This window comes from Saimiri boliviensis, chromosome 2, assembly GCF_048565385.1.
Source record: "Saimiri boliviensis isolate mSaiBol1 chromosome 2, mSaiBol1.pri, whole genome shotgun sequence".
Taxonomy (NCBI): domain Eukaryota; kingdom Metazoa; phylum Chordata; class Mammalia; order Primates; family Cebidae; genus Saimiri; species Saimiri boliviensis.
The window spans coordinates 72,871,763-72,887,906 of record NC_133450.1 but is presented as its reverse complement, the minus strand read 5'-3'; the positions used below and the strand labels follow the sequence as shown (position 1 = coordinate 72,887,906).

At 41.8% G+C, this 16,144-nt stretch overlaps 1 long non-coding RNA gene across 3 annotated transcripts in view; it reads left to right on the top strand.

Annotated features, from left to right (window-relative positions):
- The first annotated feature begins 981 nt into the window (after window positions 1-981).
- LOC141583593 (uncharacterized) overlaps window positions 982-16,144 on the top strand; it is a 100,064-nt gene continuing 84,901 nt past the window's right edge. For all 3 annotated transcript variants that reach the window (XR_012516256.1, XR_012516255.1, XR_012516254.1), the window contains exon 1: window positions 982-1,153. This is a non-coding gene — a long non-coding RNA (uncharacterized LOC141583593). The remainder of the gene's footprint in view (window positions 1,154-16,144) is intronic.

Genomic DNA, 16,144 nt, shown 5'->3' with positions numbered 1-16,144 from the left:
TCTCTTCCGTCCTGGCTGTCGCGGTATCTCCTCCCCTCCCTTTTTAAATGCAGATAATAGAAAAAGGCAAACAGCTTATGTCCGCAAAATTCCTCTGAAATTGCCCCCTAACATGCGCACCCAGAGCTGGCCTTGATTGACATCAAGTGCAGTAATTAAAAACCCCGCCAGCTGACATAGGTGAAGGTTTATTTATAATTACACATTTTTAGGATGGCTCGTCCAGGGTCGGTGCATTTAAAAAGATAAATCAGCCACAGTTGTTACTCCCCCAATTATAGATTTGAATGGTGGGAGTTTATAACGGGGGGGGGGGGCGGAATCTGCTTTGCAAAAAGAAAGGGAATTATGTGTCCATAAAACCCGGAGACCAGGGTAGGAAAGTCTGATGGCGGAGCCTTTGTTCAGAAAGCTGTGGGTGAGAGAGTGTCTGTGTGTGTACATGTGTGTTCCTGTGTGTGCATGGGTATGTGTACCTTCATGTGTACATGGACGTGTGTGTGGGCCTGTATGTGTATATGTGTGGGTCTGTGCATATGAGTTCCTGCACCTGTGTGTATACACATGTGTGCCTGCCTGCACATGTGGGTGCATGGAAGGAGAGTCATGTGGTGCAGGAGAAAACAACTCCGGAGCCCCGTGAAGAAACACAGAGCTGTACTCGCAAACCATTTCCCTGCTTGCTTTATCTAGAATATTAAAAATCATGCCCAGCTTCAAATCCAAGATGATCAGATCTGACATTTACAAGAACACACTGCCCAAGAGGATGCCTTCGTGGGAGCCCAGGGAGCTGGGACAGGGGCTTCTTGGAGGGTTGCGTGGGCATACAGTTCCTAGGAAGCGGAAGCTGCCTGCACACAGCAGGGTGTTTGACACCCTTGGGGCATTGCCCAATAAAAGCAGCGAGCAGTCCCCGCTCATCAACATCCGCTTCTCATTGTTGCTTTTTTGTAGAGCCTGATATCACTTACCCAGAGGGGCAGAACCGGCCATATCAGACTGTGCATCTCACGTGTGTGGTTTCTTGGGCCCCACAGCTGGAGACAATGGTGGGAGCGGCTTTGGAGAGCCCCGAATGTCACCTGGTGTCTTGGCAGGCAGCTGAACCAAGAAGTAAACTGAGCCAGGCTGGGAGCTACAGGTGTTAAAGGTACCAGAAACAAGGTTCGAAAATCAGATAGAAGAGAAAAGGGGAGCAACAGGAAGCCTTTGTAGGGGGGGTGCTGCAGCATTTCAGATGTGCGGGGGTTGGGGGGGCACAGGCCACAGGTCTTGTCCAAGAAGGCAGGATGCAAAGGCCACTGCTGACCAGGGAGTCAAGAGCTGAGAAAGGGTCCAGGTGTGTCACCCAGGAACAGTCCCTCTGCCCCAGAAGGCTGCATAGAGAGATTGCCTGGAAGGAAGCAAGCCCCTCCGATTAAGTGGCAGAACCCTACTGAGAGAAATAAAAGTGAGGAATGGTGAATTCAGCACCTCTTGCCAGACCAATGGGCTTCATCAATTAATCACAGCCAAATAATCACCACCTACATTAAAGAATAATACATGAAAAGGACAGGAGCCTCCCTGTAACTTATTCAGAAAGGGCTGCCTCCCTAATCCCTCTGAGTCCTGACATGTTAACTGGGTAGCGACTAATTAGATGTCAAAAATTCATAAGCGCTCTTTAATATTGCATATATCTGCAGCCGACATTTCAATATGAGAGTTGTATACACAGAAGTCACTATAGCATTAAAACACAGCGGGGTGGAAGAAATAAAAGGGAACCAATAAAAACAATGTCCCTTAAAAACCCCAGAGAGTGCCAGCTTTGGAAGTGTGTACTTTCTTATTCAGAAAAGGTATCACCTTAATAAGAATTATAGGCAAAGGGGTTTCGCTGCTCCGTGCTGTGTGGACAGAAATGGGGAGAGGAGATGCGCTTATCAAAGGCACTGCCAGGTAAATAGTAATTTATTGTGCATGCACAATGAACATTACCCAGTGTCCTGGGTGATAATGAAAGGCATGTTATTGTGGAATCCACTGAGGGAATTTCCACTCCCCCTCCTCCTTCTCCTCTTGTCTCTCTTGAGCAAAGAAGCCGTGATGGGTCCTGGCAGCTTCTGCCTGTTTCAAGCCATTTCACATAATATAGAAAGCACCTGAAGTTTAGTGGATTAAGTAAGTGAGTTAGTTTGCCAGCTCGGTGATATATATGTTGCCTGCATGTGAACTTATATTTCAAATGCTGGGGACTATATTTTTATGAAACAAGCCTTTTCCTGTCGGAAGAATTATAGGAATGTGATATAATACAAGGCAGTGAGATTAAAAACAATGCATCATAGCAGGGAGAAAATGCACTGTTTTATGACTTGCATCCGTTAATTGAACCTCTCAGGAATCAAGAGAAGGGCTCTGCAGGCACCTGCTGGAAAATCACTGTCTTTTTTTACTTCTGTGTTTTGTTGTTGTTGTTATTTTTATTTTTTATCATGCCTGTAGATACATACATATAGCCATGCATATATACATATATACCCACATATATTTATGGACACACATACCCATGAATGACATCTCTGGCTTTCTGTACAATGCTGTACTTTTATTTCCTTTTAATGCTGCTCACATTTGACTTAAGAGGAGAGTGAGGAAGTTGTATTGAGGAGCATCAAAGAAGCTGTATCTGAATTACAATCGTTAGGTGGACAATTATTAGTAGCTTTGCACACATTCCATTAGCGTTCTGGGCCTCAGTTTTCTCTTCTGCAAGACAGATGAGGTGATGTCTTTCTCCCAGGTTGGTTAAAGCAAAGTACAGTAAAGACATGAGGAAAGCCAAGGCCCCTGTGAGATGCCAAGCACTACATATAGACTCTCTGACTTGATTATCCTGCGTCGAGGCCATGTTGGCTGCTTTTTGCCACACATATTGTGATATTGACACAGATTTGTTTTTTGTCAGGTGAATTTTGTTTTTCACATGAATTTCTCTATAATTGCAACAATGCAGCAAGAGCCACACAAAAGTGATTAATGATCAGTTTCATGGTTTGGAGGAAATCCCTCTCAAAGACAGTCCGGTGCACCGTCTCTGATTACATCTATGCAGACTCAACATTGGGGTGCATTGCTGGACCCATGCCTGTCCCTGGAATGTCAACAACAAGGGGAGGCTTCCCAAGAAAGGATGAGACCTGACTTAGTCAATCTGGCACAATGCCAGAATCAATGGTCAATCTTTATCTGATTATATAGGGTCTTTGATTTGAAATTCACTACATTAATTCAGGCTGAAAGAGTCTTTTATGATCAATATTTAAACAGTAATTAACTGCATTCACTTGCTATTTTTGTACCTCTGATTCTTCTTATGATATTAAATCAGGTCCTTCCTGGGTTTCAGTATTTCGTATTTCAAAACAGAATTCTCTATCAAATTTGACCAGTATCTAGGAAAACAAGATCTCTGCTGGCTTGCCTGGAGCTGATAATGAGACCTTTCTTTCAGTTGATTAAGATTAAAGTCCAGGTCACTTCACTCATTCACTTTATTATTCAACCACTTCATTCATTCACTCATTCATCTATGCCTGCATTTACCTTTCAAATAGTTTTGAGCACAGATACCAGTGCCTGAATCTATGTGTTTCCTCTTGGCAATACTGTGAAAAAATAACTCAGTTTTTACTCTGCAAAATGTATGGTCAAGTGGGTTTGGCCACAAGTAAATAAGTGATTTGGATGCTGATAGAAGTGCCAGGAGAGCAGCAGGTGCTTGTTGGGGGAAGGCTGGGAGAAGGCACAGCAGGGCCACTTAATCTCATCCAGGAAGGGAGTGGTCAGGAGAGCGCCCCAGAAATGTCGACCAGTCACTGGGGTTAGAAGGACAAGTCTGAGATGAGAAATGAGTGTAGGGGAATTGGCAAAAGTGAGAGGAACAGCACATGGGAGGGTTTGACTGAGAAGGTCAGTGGAGTGAACTTGTATGGTACTTGTTCTCCTTCCTCCATCCAACCTTCTTCAGGAAACGGTACTTAACATTGTTTAGGGGGAACCACCCCCTCCTGTTCTCAGCTGCAGTTAATACAAAATTAACCCCTCTGGCTAGATCCAGGCCTGGACTCTCATTGGCTTTACTGATTATTGTACCCATCTCTTTGGCCACTGTGATTGGTTCAAGTACGTTCATACCACCCAATTAGAGACTAGGAAATGTCAGGTATCTTTTGGGGGTTCTGAGAAAAATAAACCTTCTTTTTCTTCGTAGGATCTCTTGGAACTCTTTCTGTTTTTCTGGATAGCCTTTTGTGAGGGTGTAAAGTATGCAAAAGCTACAGCCATTTATTTTTTAGTCAATGGGGAAGAGTCCAGAATGTCCAGGACTACTGCATAGAGCCAGAGGGTGAAGCCAACATCGTGAAAGGCAGGGACAAAATGGGTCTGTATCATTCATGTGGCTAGGTCTGTGGTTGGCAAGCTCAAGAGCCAGGAGACCCAGTGATTTAGTTCCAGTCCAAGTCTGAGCATCAGGATAATCTATAGTATAAGTTTCTGTCCAAAGGCCAGAAGGCTCTCAACCCAGAAACAGATTTGAAGCAGAAAAACAACAACAACAACAACAACAACAACCCATGTTTCAACTCAAGGCAGTCAGGTAGCAGATGTTCCCCTTAATGTAGGAGAAGGTTAGCCTTTTTGTTCTACTCAGGCCTTCAACTGACTGACTGGTTAAGGCCTACTCAAAGTCAGAAGGGCAGTGTGCTTTATCCAAAGCCCACCAATTTAAATGTTAATCCATTCCAAAACAGCCTCATAAAACACTCAGAATAATGTTTGATCAAATATCTAATTAGTCCGGAATCCAATCAAGCTGACACGTAAAATTAACAACAGGTAGGAGCTAGGACTTTGTGTTAGTATCCATAACGTATAATGTGGTGCCTGGTACACAGTAGGTGCTCAATAAATACTTCTAAATAAAGTTCATAAACAGCCAGTCTGGCTGGCATATTTTACCAAAGAAGACACAGCATTGGGGCATGGTATTTATCTTTAATAAAAGCATAAAGTTCAACTGGATGACCCCTGGCTCACACACTACTCCTCAGCTCTTCACTGGGAAACTGGAGCCCAAGGTTAGATTCAGTTTCTCATCATTTCTGATTTGGAAGCAGCTTTTCCAAGAGTTCAGGGGCTCCTTTCAAAACTGGGCCTGAGCCTCCCAGAACCCACAATCACAGGACCTGAGAAGCAAAATCCACTCTGCCTTCAGGGTTTCTGCTCTCTCCTCAGGCATCCACATTGCGTCAGCCCCTCCCAGCCACAGAGCCACTGAGCATTTCTGTAGCCTCAGTGTGCAGCCCTGCAAAGGAGGCCCCTTGGTTCTGAGGCATACCATTCCCCAGGAACATGACATTGAGCACCAAATCCCAGGACCTATCCTCTGCTCTCAGTCCTCTCGTCCAGAAAAGCTACATTATGTGAGTCCCGACCTCTCTATGATCAGACTCCTTCCATATCTGAACTCTTTCCCTCTGGCCTCTAGTTCTGAGTCCTGCTTCCCGTGGTTTGAGTGTTGCTTGTCTGGTTAACAGGCTGATACCTGACATTGACCTCGGAAATGACCACTATGTTGAAAAGAAGCGGCTTATTTTGTGTGTACATACTGGGGAGGAGCTAGACCTGGCGAGCAAGAAAGATGATTTTGACTCAAAGTGAAGATCCAGCTACGTCCAGGGACAGTTCAGACTATGGGATCGTGGGAGAGTTTTGTATCCGAGATCCTGAGTTTGACTTGGTCAGGCCTTGAATCTGTTCCCCGCTGTGTCTTGAACAGGTAGGGATAAAAATGATCAGAGAATGGGAAATGGATGAAGGAAGCAAGGATGGACAAGGAGAGAGAGTTCTGGAAGCCTGGGCTTGTGCAACAAAAGACTTGGATTAAAGGTGGGCCATGGGCGGGTTTGCTCTGCTTAATGTAAGTGATGGGAGCCCATTTATAACTTGGCTCTGTGATCCTTGGGAGGTGACACTTCCTTATTTGTTCTCACCGTCCAGAAGAGAGTCATATTTTCCAAGCACCCCCTCCCCTCAACTCCACCCTTTTTATACATTTCTAGGCCAGTTTGGGAGAGGAGGTTTTGCTTAGATACCTACAGTGGCCCAAGTCAAAGAAAGTCAGTCATTGCAAACCCTCACTAGGTCTTTGCATATCAGACATGCCACTTATTTCTGTCCACAGTGAGCTCTGGCACAGCTAGGAATCAGAATGACTAACAACAGGACTGGGTCAGTTCTGCGGAATGACGGAAGTGGCAGATGGTGCCAAGTCCATGATACACAGAAGCAGATTCTGTTACAGTTAGAGCCAGTCTTTTCTCAACATGAACTTGAACTGCTCTGCTTCTGAGAATGATCATACATCCCTGAGATGCTGCATCTGTGTAGTTGTGTATGTTCATGTATGTATGTCTGCACGTTTTTACTAAGCATCTACTGCAGGGTAGGCAATATTCTGGATAGAGGCGATATGGTAAACTGTCTTTACCAGGCTGAAGTTTGCCATCTGGTGAAAAAGAGATGCATTAGATTAGATAAATGATTATGAATGCACTCAACAATCAGGATGGTAGGAGATTGTCAGATGCAGAAATGAGCTCTGAGGATCTATTATTTCCTCTGGGCACTCATTTGAGAATCAGGACCAAGCCCCAGTTGCTATGCAAAATGGGGACAAATGTGTGTCAGGGGTTCAGGAAGAGCTGTTGGTTTAGTGGTCACTTTGGGACTCTGCATAGATCTGCTTTATTCAGCCTGAGTACCCATCTTCCAATTGCTGCAAGTATTGGCTGTTGTAGGCTCAAAGCTGCACCATTCTGTAGAGAATCACCCTCTGCTGTAGAACCCCTCACCATAGAAATCGCATTCCCCACCCACCCACCCCAACACAGGTGGCCTGCAGCTAATAGCTAACTGATGCGTGGGAACAATCGTCTGGAGTCCAAGTCACCAAGGGGACTGATATTGTGGTGCCATTTACACCCCAGAGCTTCTGTGGGATTAGGCATGAGCCAGCCTGCAGCTGAGACTTCATCCTTGCTCAGCATCTTCTCTTGCCCTTTCCCTGATTTTTTCCCTCTTTTTAAAGTTTCTCGCTCAGTGAATCACTTGATCAGAGATTTCCATCTCAGCTCTGCTCCTTGGGACTGCAAGCTCAGTGATGTGCAGTAGGGCAGGGTGACCTCACAAAGGGTTAGCAATAACCTCTTCTGCTCAGTGCTGACTTAGTTGCTAGGGCCTAAACCTATTCTTGTGCACCCGAGACAATGGTCAGGGACAAAAGAATAATTCTTGGGCCATACGAAATAATCTAGAAGAAGCTTCAAGTTTATCCCCAGCTGAATTCTTAAACCTCTATGGCTTTGAGCTCCAAAGGAAAGGCAAGCAGATCTCAGCAGAAGTAGCCGGTTGGAAGCTGACAAAAGGAGATTAATTTGGGGTTCAGCTAGAATGAACTCACTGGAGAGATCATTGGATTTTCAGTCATATATATATATATATATATATATATATATATACACACACACGTACATATATATATTTGTTTATTGCATTTTAGGTTTTGGGGTACATGTGAAGAACATGCAGGATTGTTGCATAGGTCCATACACGGCAATGTGGTTTGCTGCCTTTCTCCCCATCACCTATATCTGGCATTTCTCCCCGTGTTATCCTTCCTCAACTCCCTACCCCCCACTGTCCCTCCCTTAGTTCCCCGCAACAGACCCCAGCGTGTAGTGCTCCCCTCCCTGTGTCCATGTGTTCTCATTATTCAACACCTGCCTATGAGTGAGAACGTGGTGTTTGATTTTCTGTTCCTGTGTCACTTTGCTGAGAATGATGGTTTCCAGGTTCATCCATGTCCCTACAAAGGACACGGACTTACTGTTTTTTATGGCTGCATAGTATTCCATGGTGTATATGTGCCACATTTTCCCTGGGATTTTTAAGTCTTAAAGATAAAGGAGGAAATGGTCATTGGCCGTGGTGGTGAGGGCTTTGTCTCAGAAGTCACAACTCCAAGTAAAAGCCATAAACATTCAATAAGTGACAATGGTTCTACTTTGGAGACACAAAAAATGATAATTATACTCACGATTGTTACACTTTATTAAAAGCTTATAAAGTGTCACTCTATACAGAATGCATATTACTAACACCCCCACCAAAATGCTATTGTGGTAAATGTTATTACTCCAGTTTTCCACGTGGAAAACAGCATTTCAAGAAGAATTATCTATGTGTTGGAGATGAGCTTTAAAGCTTGGTCTAGCAGATTCCAAAACCAGTGTATTTATTCGACTCCAAGTTAAAGGCCAAAATTTCAGCAGCAGACTTTTCCTTTTTTCATTATGACTCTTAACATGTATGTGGCAAAGAATGATCCCTGGTGAGTGTTGCTCACTTGCATCTGGGCAGTGCCCAAGCCATCATCAAACAACTCCCAAAGTCAAGTGTGATAACTCCTGGGCCTAAAGACTCTACTGCCTGCTCACAGCATTTCAACAAAACCATCCAGGTACAGGAATGTGAATTTAAATGGCTTTTGTGTGTTAAATTTGCCTAATCATTCCTTCACTTTATATTTTACTCTGTATATCTGTCATTCCCTGTGAAATGATGTGGAAATAATAAAGCCTAGAGAAATGGCACTCGAATTGATAGTTACAAATTATGGCAGAGTTTGGAAATAAATTCATACAATTTACATGAGAAATTTGATGTTTTGTGGGGCAGGGTTAAGGGGGTACTAGATTGGCAGTCTCGTCTCGAGATAGATGGGCACAGTTGTAATCAATATAAAAATGTTTGCTCTCAAAAGTGTCTGTTGAGTCACATAGACTGATGGGAAGAGGGGATGTACAGTGAAAGACCAGGGGAAGAATTTGCACATGGAGGAAGAAATGAACCCTGTGGCTTCTTCAGTCATTGATTCAGTCATTCTTAGCGTGTAAGGAACAGTGTCTCGTTTGTAGATAGCTGTCTTCAGGCTTTACGATTTCAAGATACAGTGTCTAATTGGCCTAGCGATTATAAAGTCCTGCTCACCAGGTGACCCAGTTGACTTAGACTCATCTCAATGGGGATGATGATGATGATGATGATGATGATGATGATGATGATGACAGGAAAACAGCAATAACAACAAAGCAGCCACAGTGATCATGCTTCCCAGTTACTGAGTGTTTGCTTTCCACATGAGACATTCAACAGAAAAGTCTGTAGACTGTTGCAACTAGAAATTCTCTTTGGTTTGGAAACAAAAACAAAGAAAATATGGTAACGTTTTTGAGAATTTGCTCCATGCAAGATGCTTGCCATTGTAAATAGGGTATGTTATTTAATACTAATAGCAGCCTCTCCAAGATAAAGGGCATAACCGTCATGAGGAAAAAGAGGCTCAGAGGAGTTAACTGGTCTGCCCAAATTGCACAGCAAATTAACAGCAGGGTGTAGATTCAGGACAGGATGCATTACTACTTTCACAGGGATAAGAATGGCCAATTCCTAACAGGCAAGAGTCACTTAGCAGCAAAGGCGTAGAACAGACTCCTAGCTGTGTTCTCAACATGTTTCCTGGGTCAGTTTTCCTCTCTCTTCTCTCTGTCCCTCCCCATGTCTGTAACAAAGAGTCACTTTCCCGCAAGGCAACTGAATTATTATTTATAAAGCAAACTCCTAGATAAGTCACTGCAAGTAAGACAACTGATAAATATTGCCCAGAGTCATTGATTCCCAGCCAGCACCCCAATGATTCCTTCTAACCCAGGAATCCAGCTCTTCCTGTATTTAAAGGAAATCATTCAAAGGAAAAATAAACTTGAAGAAAACAGATACTGTAGAGTGCTTTCATTTATAATACATCCAAATTGAGAAGAGCTCCTGTAACAGCATGAAAATATCAAAAAGGAATCACACCCTCTACCTTAAACCAAAATGCAACTTGCTGTGAAACAGAAGAATAATTTCCATTGAGATTTGTGAAAATAAAACTAGTGCTAAGATATGAAATGAGAGCAAAACTATGATGACTTTTCAAAAGGAAGATGCAAAATTCAGCTTATTGCAAAATCGTCATGGTTGCATTTGTCATGAATGTCTACCACAAAAACAAAAGAACAGAAAATCCGGTGGTTTATAAGCTGAATAAATTTTGAAATAATCACAGTTAGGTAACGTGACTGTTTCAAAAAAATCTAAAATTTAATAGGTTTTCTATGTATTAGCAGCAATCACTTAGAAAACATGGAAATCTTAACCCATTCTCTCTAGAAACCAGAAAACATATACTTAACATAGTCTCTTGAGAAGCCAGAAAACATAATTTTATCTAGAAGCACTGTGGATACAGTACACATATAGGAAACAATGCATGAACTTATTCATCAGAATTGTAAGCATGATCTCGATTTAGATCCCTTATGACTACATACCTGTTGAATAGTATCCTGGCAGTTCAGAGTGTGTGAACTTACCATTTCCTCTTCCCCAAATGCTTGTCCTCCTAATTTCATAATTGATTGAGAGTTATCAAACCATCAGATTATCTCAACGAGGATTCCCTTACTTCCATTCCATAGCTGCCCACTGTGAAATTATAATTATAATGATATATATATAACATATAATATATAAAAATATATTATATAAAAATATATAAATAATATAATATATAAAATGTTAAAATATATTTAAAATACACAATATATAAAGTATCATATATTTTATATGCTATATGTATATACACACACACACATATATATATATATACATATAAATTTCACCTTCATTTTTCCCCTTTTTCCTGGCACATAGCTCCCTAAAAACCTTGGAATCTTTGAAGTATCACTTAAGAGTATCTAATTCGTATGCTAATGAGATGGCTGGTGGCTGGTGGCTCACAGCTTCAGGGTGGGGTCTGGTTGTCTGAGGAACCAGCCCTAAAACTGAGGGATTGAGATTTTCAGACTCATTCTTAAACTCTGGGAAGGGGAGAAAAACTGAAGGTTGGGTTGACCACCAGTGGCCAATGATGTAATTGATCATACCTATGTAGTGAAGCTTTCATAAACCCCCAAAAAGACAGGGTTCTGAGAACTCCCAAATTGCTGAACACTTGGAGGTGCCTATAGGGTGACTTGTCTGGAGAGGGCATGGAAGTTCCTTGCTCTCTCTCCCCTGTCTCATTCTATGCAACTTTTCATCTGGCTGTTCATCTGTGTCCTTTGGAATATACTTCACAGTACGCCAGTAAACACAAGCACATGTTCCCCTGCATTCTGTGAGCCACTCTAGCAAATAATCAAACCTGAGAACAGGGCTGGAAAAAACCTGATTTGTATGTAGGCAAGTTGGACTGAAGTTGTGGATAACCTTCTATCTTTCACAGGCATCTAAAGTAGGGAGTAGTCTTGTGGGGCTGAGAATTTAGCCCATGGGATCTAATGCTATCTCCAAGCAGATAGTGTCAGAATTGAGTTAAATCGTAGGACACCAGTTGGTGTCTGCTAGAGAACTGATGCGTGAGAAAAGCTCTACAGATGTTGTGTCAGAAGTATTGACTTTATAAGAGGAACAAGTATGACTTTCCCATCTCTAACACCCACTGTCAGCCTAGTCACTTGTGCCACTTTACCCTATCCTTCCTTGCACACAGCCTTGTTTGAAATAATTTTGTTCACTTGTTTATGTATTGATCATCCGTCTTATGAACACAAACCAAAACTCTATGGAACATACTTCTTTATGTTCATCTCTGTCTGGTGAACAGCTGACACTCAACATATGTGTGTTTAAGCAAATTCGAAAGTAAAAGTATGGTCTATGTAGAAAGACCGTACTCTGTAAAGGTGTAATTTTTTCCCTACCATAATACATTGGTTTTGCTAGCTCAAAATCAAATTTCAAATAAGACAGCCTCTAGACTGGGGAATGGGAGCTTGACGAATAATGCTGGGGTTCACCTGGGAGAATAAATATAGAAATACAAAGCAATGCAGTCAGACATTTTTGGGAGAAGACAAAATTGAGGGCACCTAGCCTAACCATGTCATAAAACACTTTATAATTCTGTAATAATGACAGCAACAGAGCACAGACCTGACTACTTAGTTCATTGGCAGGTCCTGATGCATAGAATAAAAATGAAATATACTAACATGTGATAAAGAAGTTATCAAATAGTTACCAAAGATGGACTATAGTAGTAACATATGATAGAAAAGTAATGAGGAAGTAGGCAAAATTTTGGACTTGTCCCCAAGATCTGTGCTCCATGGTACGTACCCTGCATAACCACCCTCCACCAGCTCTTTTGAATATCACCAGGACTGAATATGATGAGTTGTATTCCTCTTGTTAGATTACCATATATGACAAATATAAGAAAGTTTTGTAAATGTAATTAAGGTTCCTAATCAGTTGACTGAGTTAATAAGATGGGAGAACATTCTGGTAGTCTTGACCTAATCAGAAGTGATCTAAAAGTTATTTGCTACTTCCTCAAGATTCAAAATGTGAGGGTGGGCTCCATGGTTCACATCTGTAATTCTAGCACTTTGGGAGGGCCAGGTAGGTAGACCACTTGAGGCCAGGAGTTTGAGACCAGAGTAGTCAACTTGGTGAAACCCTGTCTCTACTAAAAGTACAAAACTAGCCAGTCATGGTGGTGCAGACTTGTGATCCCAGCTACTCAGTAGGCTGAGGCAGGAGAATCACTTGAACCTGGGAGGCAGAGGTTACAGTGAGCCCAGATTGCACCACTGTACTCCAGCCTGGGTGACTGAGCAAGAATCTGTCTCAAGAGGGAAAAAAATAAGTGAGAGGGGTTATGGGTGGGGTCACATGACAAGGAGGTAACTGTAGGGTGATCCTCAGCCCTTCAGCTCTGAGCAAGGAAGTGAGGACCTCAATCTTACAAAGGCAGGGAAATATGAAGTTTTCCCACAACCTGAGAGAGATGGAGGCAAATCTTTCTCTAGTGGAGTTTCTAGATGAGGGCACATGCATTGACACCTTGATTCCAGACTTGTGAGGCCCTGAGCAGGGGCCTGAGACACTGTGCCTGAAATTCTGACCTACAGAGCAGTCAGCTAACAGTGGCTGCTGTTTTAAGTCATTACATTTGTAGATCTTGCAATGCAGAAAGAGAAAAACAGTGCAGTGGCAAAGGAAAGGACAGTTCAAAACATATCATTGGGATCAGGTATTAACCTCTCAAGAAATATTAGTATGCACTTGCATAAAATACTCTGTAGTGATAAATTCCAGAGAGATTAAATAATTAGATGGAAAAAGTGAAACTGTGTTATCTTTGTTTGAGGTGTTATAACAAAGTACCACAGACTAGGCAGCTTATAAACATCAGAAATTTATCTCTCACAATACTGGAGGCTGGAAGTCTGGCTGAGCTCAGGGCACTAGCATGGCTGAGGTGAGGGTGCTAGTGTGGCTGAGATCAGGGTGCTAGCATGGCTGGGTTGTCAGGGCTCTCTTCCTGGCTTGCAGACTACAGACTTCTCATTGTGTTCTCACATGGCAGAAACAGAGAGGGTTAGCCCTCTTCCCCTTCCTACAAGGCACTAATCCCATTCATGAGGTCCCTGCATTTATGACCTAATTACCTAGCAAAGGCTCCACTTCCTGATGCCATGCTACTGGGGATTAGAATTTCAACACATGAATTTTGGGGGGCACAAATGTTTTGTCCATAACACGTATAGTATCCAGGTAAATACTAATCTGATCTCAGGATAGAGGCGTAATTTCGAAGAGTGAAAATGACGGAAAAAAAATCTCATGCAATTCAAGAGGTTTGAATGTACAAAAATATTAAACTTTTTAAAATGAGAATAAAAACAACACAAATCTGGTAAAATATTTGCTTCAGAGATGACAGGTAAGGATTTAGTACTTTTCCTATATAAAGAACACAGAAAAGTATGTTCAATATGTATGCGTGTCAGTGTGCATATGTGTGTATTTACGCAAATGTAGAATGAAAACACTAACAGCAAAATGTTCACATACCATCTCTGAATAATCAAATTATGAGTGATTTTTAAATTTCTTCTGGAGATTATATTCCTACTCTGTACATTTTCTAAAATGATTCTTTATTAATGTGTGAACATACAAAAATAAAAAAAACATTTCAATATATTGCTAAGAAGAAATAGTATGTGATTTAACAGACATTTTTATAAATATTTGAGTCCTAATAATACGGAGAAATAATTAGAATATACATGGATAGGTATGCTATAATTACCACTGTATAGAAATCTTGCAAGCATGTAGATGGGTACAGATTGGAAAACATTATGTTGCCATTAAAATAGGTTTATTTTGCAATAGTTAGAAAGAGAAGACTAAATCCTTCTTAGAATGTTTTATATTTGAATTAAATATGTCTCTATATATGCTATATATTAATATTGATATGTGATTTATAATAGATTAGACAGCCATAGATACAGATTGAGTATCACTAATGGAAAAACCTAAAACTCAAAGTGCTCCCAAATCATAAACTTTTTGAACGTTGGCCAACATAATTGAACAAGTGGAAACTTTCGCACTGACCTCATGTGACCAACCCCTTCATCTGTAACATGTCTTTTCCATGTATACCCAATATCCCCCTTGCAAACACACACATAAATGATAATAAAACTGCATGTGTACAGGCCAGACGTGCCAATGGCAGGTTCCCTGCCATGCCTCACTTGGGGCCCGGACCTATGTGCGTTACTCACTGTATTTGTTTGCTTATTCTCTGCTCTATGGTGCAAAGACATTGATGAAAATGTCAAAAATCCCTGCATGATATCCATAGGGTCAGGCAAACATTCCAAAATGTTTAAAGATCCCAAACTGGGAACACTTGTGGTCCCAAGCATTTCAGGTAAGGTATAGTCAACTGGTATAGATATAGATGATATAGATCAGGCATCCCCAAACTTTTTACACGGGGGGCCAGTTCACCATCCCTCAGACTGTTGGAGGGTCGCCACATACTGTGCTCCTCTCACTGACCACCAATGAAAGAGGTGCCCCTTCCTGAAGTGTGGCGGGGGGGCCAGATAAATGGCCTCAGGGGGCCACATGCGGCCCGCGGGCCGTAGTTTGGGGACGCCTGATATAGGTAAATATTACAGAGAGACATACAGAGAGATTGCCTTGTTAGGAGTTTCCTGTATTAGTTTCCTGTGGCTGCTGTAACAAAATGCTACATAGCAGGTGACTAATACCACAGAAAGTTATTTTCTCACAGTTCTGGAGGCTGGAAGTCAAGGGTCAAAGTGTCGGTAGGGCTGGAGCTTCTGCAACCTCTCTCCTGGCCTCAGATGGCTGTCTTCTCCCTGTGTCTTCAAATAGTCTTCCTCAGTGTGTTTCTGCGTCCTTTATAATAAGGAAATCAGTGGTGCTGCATTAAAGCCCACCCTAATGACATGACTTCATTTTAACTTAATAAACCCCTTAAAGACCCTGTCTCCAAATATGGTCACAGTCTGAGGTACTGGGGCTTAGGACTTCAGCACAGGCTTTTTTTTAGGGACATATAATTTAGACCATAATATCATGCAAAAAAAAAAAAAAATCTCTCCTAGTAAAGGAGAGAAAAGCTCTTAACTTGAAATGTATTAATATCTTTCTTAGGCATGGCCTTAGAAAAGTTACTTAAAATAATGGAAATAACATTATCACTGTTATCCTTAATTTGTCTCTTTCAGCCTTCATTTTGTCAAAGGGGTAAATATTAAGGTGGTCCTGTGTATTATGAAGATTATCATCAAGATGATACGTGGGGAAGATCAAGCACAGTGCCTGGTGCTTCAGAACACTGAGGGGTGTGCACTGAGGGCCTCCCTCCCTCATCCAATGGCTTAATCATTGTTTCCCAGATGGCTTTTTTATACATGTCCTCTAAGAGCAGGGGAGAGAGAACTTGAGGCAAAACACAAAAAGGCATTCAGCAATGTTGTTCTTACATTTACTTTAAAACAACAAAATACACTGGCCATTTCTATAATAGACCCATATTGATTATAATAAAAAATTTCAACTCATTGTGATGTAAAGTTTTCTG